Genomic DNA, 10,355 nt, shown 5'->3' with positions numbered 1-10,355 from the left:
GATCGAATCCTGGCCACGGCGGCCGCATTTCGATGGGGGCGAAATGCGAAAACACCCGTGTACTTAGATTTAGGTGCACGTTAAGAACCCCAGGTGGTCCAAATTTCCGGAGTCCCCCACTACGGCGTGCCTCATAATCAGAACTGGTTTTGGCACGTAAAAACCCCAAAATTTAATTTTTTTTGCTGCAACGAACTTTCGTTGCGCTGCTGAGCCCGAGGTCGCGGGATCGAATCCCGGCCCCGGCGGCCGCATTTCGATGGAGGCGAAATGCAAAAACGCCCGTGTGCTTGCGTTGTAGTGCACGTTAAAGAACCCCAGTTGGTCGAAATTATTCCGGAGCCCTCCACTACGGCGTGCCTCATAATCAGAACTGGTTTTGGCACGTAAAACCCCAGAAAGAAGATGCAACGAACTTTAAGAAAGACGCTTCCGATATCGCCTTACGGAATACGATTTCTCCCGGTAGATGGCGAAGACGAAGTACCGTGGGACATGTTTATGCTTACCAGCTTACACAGTATATGGAAAAATCGAATGGCATTCAGACATGCAGATGAGACTGTTCTCCCCATACGAGAGTATTTTGTAGAGAGCATGTCGTATTAGCGACGTGACCTACGAGGTGGTTGGTGATGGTTCAATATAAGAGATGTGTTTAAGGCCCAACACTCGTACAGCACTGTACTCGTACAAATGCCCCCTTTTACCGACTACGCATCCCTATATCACACCACATGGGCATGCCCCAATATACAGGTAGCCCCGCATATACCCAACCCGACACCCGAGCAGTGGGAGGCCGTGCTGACTAGATCGGACCCTCGTGACCAGCAACAACTGGTGCGGCGGGCCCGGGAGACAGCAAGAGCCGCAGGAGCCCTGGACTGAGGGCACCTCCCAACACAAGCAGGAAGACGCCTGCTTGTTTTTTTTTCTCTTAATAAATGTTTTTCCTCCTCCTCCTCCTTAAGGCCCAACAAGAACAACCAGAGTGGCTCCGAATAATGGATGCCTTGTTCAGCTGAAACGCTTTTAATCATTTGGTGTGAGCAGGGCACATCACCGCTCGCATCTTTTACTTGTAAAGGGATGTAAGTGCTGTGTGTGTGTTACTTTGTGTTATGTACCAAGATGGTAATAAAGAAAAAAGGCATAGCTCAGTGGTACAGCATTCGACTGCAGATCGAGAGGTCCCTAGTTCAAACCCGGGTGCCCCCTTTATCATTTGCATTTTTGCAATATTTTTGTGTCTGAAGCTCAGAGGAACGCGCCTTCTCTGCATCTCAGTTGTCGGGGACATAGCTCAGTACATTCTGCTTCCGGCTTCCGAGCTTAACGGATCGCGGAATCATGGGCTCCAGTGGAGCGGCTAATGCGGCTGTCAGGCGCGGCAACAGGCTTATGACTGAGGAAGATAAGGGCTACCAGATTATTTTGGCACGACTACCAACAGGACGCATCGTATCAAATACGGTATTTTTGCACGGCGACGCTCGTGTTCGCCCGTTCCGTGTAGAAGATTTTCGGGACGCGCTTCAAGCTGTTGGTATGCTCTCGGGCGTCGTCGCCCTTGGAGCGTACCAATCAACTATGTGTGGGCTGTGACCCTGAACACAGCCGAGGCTTCCAAAAAGCTGGTGGCGCTGAAGGAGCTGCAGGTCAATGGGTGTCGTTGCCTGGTCATCGACCCGAAGGCACAACAGGTGAAGCTGCGTCTCCACTGGCTTTTGCATGGACTGGAAGACGAGGACGTGAAGGACGTCGCTGGCTTCATTCGGCAAAGTGACCGAGGTGACCCGCGAGCGCTGGCGAGTGGATGGTGTCTTCGACAAGGGCTCGACGACTCGAGCAGTGCTACTGCAGCTGAAGACTGGCTTGAAGGTCGACGACTTGCCCCATCAGATCCGCGTCGCCGGGGAACTCGCGCTTGTGGTCGCCCCGGTTGCCCTATGCAGTGTCTGCGCTGTAAAAGTTCTGGGCACGTTCGACGAGAATGCAAGGTTCCCCGTTGCTCCAGGTGCAGGCTTTTCGGCCACGTTGACGCGGACTGTGTACGCTCGTACGCAGTAGCCGCGGGTTCGGTGGAGAGCGAGCCGTTAACATCAGACAACATGATGGACGTCATCGAGGCGGAGGACGCGGCCAAGGGAACCGGAAGCGGCAACGCGGCGGCAGAAGCGAGCGGGACGACCACCCCGACGAAAGCAGGACGGGATGATATCCCTCCCCCCAAGGAGCCAGCAGCAGCTCTTGGGAGCGTGACAGAGAGACCCCGGCAGAAGATGAGAACCCCCAGAACTGACGCTACGCAGGGAGCGGAAGACAACACGGCCCCTACCACGCCCGCGTCGAAGGCGTCTCGGCATCGGTCAAGAGGTCCCCGCAGCAGGACGAGAAAGTCGACGGAAAGGCCGGTGGTGACTCTGAGGCTGCGCCCGCTAAGACGTTGTCCGGAAGGCGCTCGACCCTCAAGCCTAAGCCGAACCTGGAGGCCGACCGTAGGCCCGCCGAAAGGTTAAGGTGAGGGGAGGTGAGCACCGTTAAGGTGAGCACCATGGTCCTTGCCTTCTCCCCTCTTTTTGTATCAGTACTGGCTTCCAACCCGTCGCTTAGCCTCGGCACGCTAAACGTTCGAGGTCTGGCCGCCAAAAGGAAACAGAGTCAGGTGTACCGACTACTAGTGGACCATGACCTGGACGTTTTAGCCGTGCAAGGAACCAAGGTAGACGGTTAGGAGCAGACCGGGAGCATGGAGCAAAGGTTTACCTATATGTACTATACGGTAGTGAGCCACGCCTTAGGGACGTCGGCTGGGTGTGTATGTTCGTAAGAAGCTCCCAGGCCTTGTCATAGAGGGTTATTTTTCATGCACTTCTGGCCGACTTATCGTTTTGTGACTTCAGCTATTGCGATGTCCACTGGCGCGTGTTGTGTGTTTATATGCCCCTAATGCATTGGAAGAACAGGGCAAATTCTTTCTTAACATACAGCATCACCTCTCGGTGCACAAAATGATGGCCTTAGTTGGTGACTTCAATTGCGTATTGAGTACCCAGGATAGGTCTACGGGACGCGTAGTTCATGACAAAGCAGCGATATTCTGGCACAGATTCTATGCGAATACGAATTGGAGGACATCGCTGAGTGTTTCCGTGGGGACCGAGACGTGAGGTATACTCACTTTCAGGGCACAAGTCACCGCGCGATTGGACCGTATGTATCTATCATACGATTTAGTAGATAAATGCCAGAGTTATGCAGTGACTGCAGTATCCTTTTCTGACCACTGCCTGGTAAAATGCAGGGTGGGCCACAAGAAAGAACGAAACAAATTTGTGTGGGAACTGTGAAAATGAATGCGGAGCTGCAACGGGATGACACATTTAACGAATAGGTAGTGGCTGCTCTGAACACTTTTGGAAATGATAGTTCTATCATGTTAGCCGAGGAATGGGAGTTGCTGAAGCAAACTATAAAATGAAGGCATAGAAAGGAGTAGCGTACTGCAATATGAAAGAAGGCAAGAGAAAAAGCTTTAAAATCAATGCTCGATAAGTTTGCGAAGCTCGAATGCATGCAACCGGGCGCTTATCAGAAGATATGCATGCCGTTAAGAAGAACTTGAGGCGTTTGACGAAGAGCGCTACCAGGGTGCGCTGGTGCGCGCGAGAGCAGAAAGGCTGGCATGCGGTGAAATGCCTACGAAAAGAGCGCTGGGGTTAGAAAAAAAGCACTCCAGACGCAAGCAGGTTGAGGCCATCGAACCGACGGGGTGTAAACTGAGAACAAACCATAGGAGAGCTTTTTTTGACCATTTCAAAAACTTTTCGCGTTCAGGCCCGTCAATATGCAAGGTTTCAAACACTTATTTTTGGAGCGAATGCCGCTACTGTCCAGTAAAGTTTGAGACGTTAGAAAGACCAATAACAGAACTTGAAGTGATGAAGGCTATCGAAGACCTGAAACCTGGTAAGTCAGCAGGTCCAGACGGCCTTTGTGCCACTTGGTACGAAAATTCAAAGACCACCTAGACCCTAGACTAACCGCAGTTTTCAATGAAGCATACAAACTGAAATGCTTCCACCATCCTTTGGCCTGTCCCGTACGTACTAATACCGAAATAGAAGAGACCGAAAAGCTCGCAACTTTCCTCGTACAGACCCATAGCGCTGACAAACTGCGACTACAGAATATTTATGAAGGTACTAGCACGTCGAGTGCAGTAAGTATTAAGGAAGTGTCGGCCCGCGCCAGACGTGCGGCATCCGCGGAAGAACGATTTTGACCAACATTCTTAAGAAGTGTGTGCTTGAGTGGTTGTGACGCCAGGTACGATGCAGTAGCGATCCTCCAGCTGGACTTGAAGAAGCGTTCGATTGCGTTTCGCATGGCTCTTGCTTACCATCTTGAAACATGTTAATTTTGGCTGCATAATCACTGAGGGGGTGACCATGGCGTACCGGAGCTGCTATACGAGACTTATAATTAATCAGGCGTTGGGGGCCCCCATTAATGTGAAGCGCTCCGTTCGCCAGTGTTGTCCACTCAGCCCACTCTTGTTTTGTGTTTACATAGGAACTCTATGTCAGGCTATAATCCAAAATGATTACGTTAACGGATTTCAACTGCAAGCAGCAGAGGTCAATTTATTGGCTTATGCCGACGATGTGGCAGTATGCTGCAAAGATACGCAGAGCGTGTTGAATACTTTTACTATCGTCAGAAGGTTTGGTGAAGTCACTAATAGCTTTGTAAACTGGCAGAAATGTTAGGGTTTTTGGCATGGAAGATGGGCGTCTACCCCAGACCACTTTTCGAACGTAAGCTGGGTTACGACACCAGTTAAGTACCTTGGCGCACCCCTTGATGCCTACAAAGACAGTAGCGAGTACTGGAAGAGCGGACAAAAGAGATAAAAAAAAGCGGACAGATTGAAAGCCTGTCACTTGTCAATATTCGGGAGAGCTACCTCGTGCAACATGTTTCTCGTGACCAAAATCTGGTGCGTAATGCAGGTCCTACAGTGCTCTCGGATTAATGTGCAGAAACTGCCCGCGTGTTCGCTGTTTCTTGTGGGCATCAAGCTGGGAGCGATGCAGCCGAGATAATCTCTTTCGGCGTGTAAAGGATGGCGGTCTTGGGTTGGCGCACCTCTTCTTGCGTCAACTTGTTAACAGGTTCCTTTTCTTTCGTGATACGAATGACCCTTTTCTGCGCACCGTGAACCAAAGACTATCAAGAGCACTTCCCGAGCTTGTTGTCGGTACCGAAACCACGACAGGTTCAGTCCGTGGTTTCTTCCGGGAAGTCGTCGATAGTGTTTCTTTCTTGCGTGTTCGTTTTTTCAAATGCTATTTGTGGACTGTAAAACGCAAAAAGTTATATCGTGATTTGTGTGATAGTGTTTTGCTTGTGCCCATGTTCCGAGCCGTGTACAGTGGAGGCCCAGGCCTAGACGTTTTGAAAAGAGTGAGAAAGATGCCAGTTCAACCAGCCACCGAATCATTATTCTTTAAATTACATACCGGGACATTACACGTTAAAGCATTTCTGGAACAACGTAAGTTCTACTTGCCATGGGGAACCCACTGCCTTATTTGTAAAAAACCGGAGAACATAGATCATGTCTTCATCCACTGTTGGGAGGGGTCTATTTCTGGGACGTGTAGCAAAGAGCTTTAAAAAAGGAGCTACCAATAGATCCCCAGGGAATCAGGTTTTTGCCAGTAGATGACGACGAAGGATTCCCGTATGATTTAATCATGCTTACGGGCCTCCACTGTCTTTGGCGCTTGAGAATGGCGGGGTACCACTGTGACCCTGATGCCCGACTGGCGCGTGTATACTTCCGTGAATGTATGCAGCGGTATGTAGAACTGTTGAAGTCACAACAGACGGTTCCCGAGTGGTGGTCCCGGTGGAACCCCTGGCAGCACTGAAAGAATTTTATTGACAACGTCATGCCGCAGTAGCGGACGGCAAAAAATGTATATATTGCTGTTTTTTTGTATAGTGTCCATTGATTTTTGTGTTGATATATGTCGAGGACTGGCAATAAAAAAAATAAAAAAAGGGGCATAGCTCAGTGGTAGAGCATTCGACTGCAGATCGAGCGGTCCCTGGTTCAAACCCGGGTGTCCCCTTTATCAGTTTTTTATTTGCAATATTTTTGTCTGAAGCTCAGAGGAACGCGCCTTCTCTGCATCTCAGTTGTCGGGGGCATAGCTCAGTGGCAGAGCATTCGACTGCAGCTCGAGAGGTCCCCGGTTAAAACCCGGGTGTCCCCTTTATCAGTTTTTTATTTGCAATATTTTTGTTTCTGAAGCTCATAGGAACGCGCCTTCTCTGCATCTCAGTTGTCGGGGGCATAGCTCAGCAGTCTGCCTCTGGACACGGACACGTTCGGACGCAAGATGTCGAGCTCTGCAAGAGCGGGTTCAGCGGCCGCGTCTGGCCGTGGTAACAGGTCTTCTGTCGCCCCACCGGGTTATCAGTACGTACTACCGACTTTGCCATCAGGAGAATCTATGAAGGAGTGTTTGTTTTTTACACTGTAACGTGACCGGGAGACCATACCGCCTCGAAGATTTCCGTGACCCGCTGCAAGAGCTGGGTTTACTGAAGACGTGACTGGTATAGGGCCCTTCCAAATAACGCATGTGTGGCTGATCAAGCTACGAACGCCAGAGGCAAAGGAAGTGCTGGTTAACGCGGGTGGCTTGGAGGTCAAAGGGCGTTTTTGCGCCGTCATTGACCCTGTACAGCAAGACACACTCAAAGTGCACTGGGTTCCATTCCACGTTACCGGGGAAGCATTGAAGAGGACTTTCGACCACTATGGCGAAGTTAAAGAAGTATGACAAGAGGATTGGAAGGTGAGAGGTTTTGAACAAGCCGAGTCCCCTACACGTATTGTGCTGATGACGCTCCGAGAGGATTTAACACCGGACGCTTTGCCCCATTTGTTCAAGATTTTAACACGAAAGTGTTTTATGCCGGGGTCCACCAAGACTTCACTGACGTATTTCCGTCACGGAAATACGTCACACGAACATACACGAACATAATACAAAGAAAGAAACCAGAAGAAAAAGTTCCACAAACATGCAAAATTTGGAAATCGAACCCACGACCTCTCGGTCCGCGACGATAGATCGCCGAGCGTTTACCCCATGCGCCACAAACGCATTTGCAGAGAGCTACACAGACGCGCCTTATATATCTAACACTCCTCCGTGTACCCGCGCTCTTGCTCGGGCGGTGCCGCCGCCTACGAGCAGAAAAGAGAAGTACTGCATTATGACACTAACGCGCACCGACAGTGAACGCTTCGGTGGTCTCAGCACTACGACGCCTCGATGCCAGCATTCGAAGGGACGCTGGCATCAAGAACACTACCAACGCGTTTCTCGCAGAAGCACTACTAGGTGGCGTTCACCGTACTCAGCACAGCGGAGCGTGCCTCCGCAATTAGCTCTGAAAATGTTTCTGAAGTTGATCGCGGAGGCTGCAATTACGACGCGCTGTACGCGCTGATTTGACTCGGTGACGATTCAGTTACGTGCTTTGTCTTGCGCGTTGTATTAGTGTGTCAGTTACGTGCTTCGTCTTTCGCGTTGTGCTAGCGTGTGCAGCGTAGTGCACCTTCCATATGCACGACGGTGCTCATGGTCATCGACGTTGGTAGTCGTGATGGAGGAGACGTGCCACCAGGCGTCAGCGTGGGTGCATCAACGCCTAAGGGCGCTTTAGCCACAAAACACCAATAGACATTATATATCAATGTGCAATACCATTACACTACTTCTGTGAAGACACGTTTCACTTTCGTGTTCTATACGATTCCTATATAAGAGGGATCAACCACATTTTTTTGGTGGTTCAGTGCTCGTCGTCGTTCCTGGCAGGGCTCCAATTTGCCTTCGTTGTCGACGCAAAGGACACATTAGGCGAGACTGCAGAGTGCCAAGGTATGCTCAGTGCCGGGAATTCGGCCATGAGGCACAAGACTGCGTGCGTACATATGCAAGAGTTACTGGCAGCAAGCAAGCTGACGACGAGGGTCTCGAATTGATGGAGGAAAAGGTAACGGAGAAGCTGACAGCGTCTTTAGAAACGCAGGCTGAACAGGTGGCAAGTGACGCGGAAAAGGTGGCAACGCCATCCGCGTCGACACGTACGACACTACATTAAGAAAGCAGAGGCAAAGAAGAATGCAGGAAGAAGTGAAGACACCTCCTGCGCCTGAAGACGCGGATCATGGGTGTGACGAGTTGAACGTGGAGCCAGACACACCATATGAGACGCCTGATGAGACGGCCACTGAGGAGCCGGCTACACCTTCCAAACGGCATCGACGTGATGCTCCAGATGAGAGACGCCGGGGGACAGTGTTCAACGCCTGGAGCCGCAGTGGATGGAGGTCCGGTCGACCCGTGCCAAAAAAGGAAAGTACGCCCCAGCGCAAAGGTCAGCGTCGCTCACCCGAGAAGGGCCGGCGACGCAGTGACCAACGCGACTGGCGTCGCGGGTGCCCGTTCAAGCTGTCGTGCCGACAGGGACGCTCAGTGTGTGAAAGTTGCTAATTGCTGGACGCTTACCGTTGTTTTACTCTTGCAATTTGAAATGGCTATGTCGCTAGCTGCATTTCGCGTGGGAACGCTCAACGTTAGAGGTCTCAAGGCGAGACGCAGGCAGCGTCAGCTCCGACGCGTAATGTTAGAGGAAGATTTAGATATCTTGGCAATTCATAAGACTAAAATAGAGAGTGACAGTCAGACTGACGGTATGGTTGTACAGTTTAGTGACCGCTATACTGTATGCGTTAGCCATAAGAAGCAGAGGCAAAGAAGAATGCAGGAAGAAGTGAAGACACCTCCTGCACTGAAGACGCGGATCATGGGTGTGACGAGTTGAACGTGGAGCCAGACACATATGAGACGCCTGATGAGACGGCCACTGAGGAGCCGGCTACACCTTCCAAACGCATCGACGTGATGCTCCAGATGAGGAGACGCCGGGGGACAGTGTTCAACGCCTGGAGCCGCAGTGGATGGAGGTCCGGTCGACCCGTGCCAAAAAAGGAAAGTACGCCCCAGCGCAAAGGTCAACGTCGCTCACCCGAGAAGGGCCGGCGACGCAGTGACCAACGCGACTGGCGTCGCGGGTGCCCGTTCAAGCTGTCGTGCCGACAGGGACGCTCAGTGTGTGAAAGTTGCTAATTGCTGGACGCTTTACCGTTGTTTTACTCTTGCAATTTGAAATGGCTATGTCGCTAGCTGCATTTCGCGTGGAACGCTCAACGTTAGAGGTCTCAGGGAGACGCAGGCAGCGTCAGCTCCGACGCTAATGTTAGAGGAGATTTAGATATCGCAATTCATAAGACTAAAATAGAGAGTGACAGTCAGACTGACGGTATGGTTGTACAGTTTAGTGACCGCTATACTGTATGCGTTAGCCATGCTGTTGGCACAGCGGCCGGATGCTGTATGTTTATCAAGAAAGGTTTGGGTATAGTGGAAGAAACTGTGAAATTGTCAGAGTTAGCGATTCTGTGTTTGGTGATTTCGATATTGTAACAAGGAATTCCGAATAATATGTGTGTACGCCCAACAAAAGTAATGACCGGCTTAGCTTTTTCAAGAAATATCGCAGTACATGAAAACAACAGATGTTTGATAGTGTTAGGAGATTTCAATTGCGTTTTGAACTCTGATCGTTCGCATGATGGATACTGGGTGATAAGAGCGTTGAGTTCTTGAGGGGGGCCATAGGAAGAGCCCTGGTGGAGGACATTGCACATTACGCGAATGGAGGTAATAATCGGCATTATACTCATTTTCAAGGCAATAGCCATGCAAGGTTAGACAGAGCGTATCTTTCGCAAGAAATTGCCACACTGTGTGATGATTACAAGGTGCTGATATAGCATTTAGCGACCATTGTTTAAGTAGCCTTCACGATAGGGAAGAGATCACCGTTAAACTAGAATGAAGTGGGAAACATGGAAATTAAACGCAAAACTCTTAAAGGACGAACGATTATAAAAAGTGTACGAACAGAAATAGCTAAAGCAAACAGTAGCTATGAAAGAGGATGGGGTGAGCGATGGGAGAGGTTTAAAGAAGCCGTAAAAAAGAATACCATAGAGCGAGCAGTAGAAATGTGTTTTTGAAGAGCGTCAAGAAGAAATAACCTGAAAAAATGCTGCAGGAATTGCTGGATGCTGAAACTGCGGCGCCAGGCACCTTTATGGAAGAAATAAGAACGAAGTGTAAACTTGAGGCTATCGACACGGAAAAATACCGTGGTGCGCTTGTTCGCGCACGAACGGAAAAGATCTTGGCCGACGA

General features: G+C 50.3%; 2 non-coding genes across 2 annotated transcripts; both read left to right on the top strand.

Annotated features, from left to right (window-relative positions):
* Positions 1 to 6,074: 6,074 nt before the first annotated feature.
* Trnac-gca (transfer RNA cysteine (anticodon GCA)) lies at positions 6,075 to 6,146 on the top strand. The gene has a single exon. It is a non-coding gene; the product is annotated as a tRNA-Cys (tRNA).
* Positions 6,147 to 6,218: 72 nt separating this feature from the next.
* Trnac-gca (transfer RNA cysteine (anticodon GCA)) lies at positions 6,219 to 6,290 on the top strand. Its single transcript has one exon. It is a non-coding gene; the product is annotated as a tRNA-Cys (tRNA).
* Positions 6,291 to 10,355: the final 4,065 nt, after the last annotated feature.

This window comes from Dermacentor silvarum, chromosome 1, assembly GCF_013339745.2.
Source record: "Dermacentor silvarum isolate Dsil-2018 chromosome 1, BIME_Dsil_1.4, whole genome shotgun sequence".
Classification (NCBI taxonomy): Eukaryota; Metazoa; Arthropoda; class Arachnida; order Ixodida; family Ixodidae; genus Dermacentor; species Dermacentor silvarum.
The sequence above is the reverse complement of the archived record's forward strand: the minus strand, read 5'-3'. Positions and strand labels throughout refer to the sequence as shown.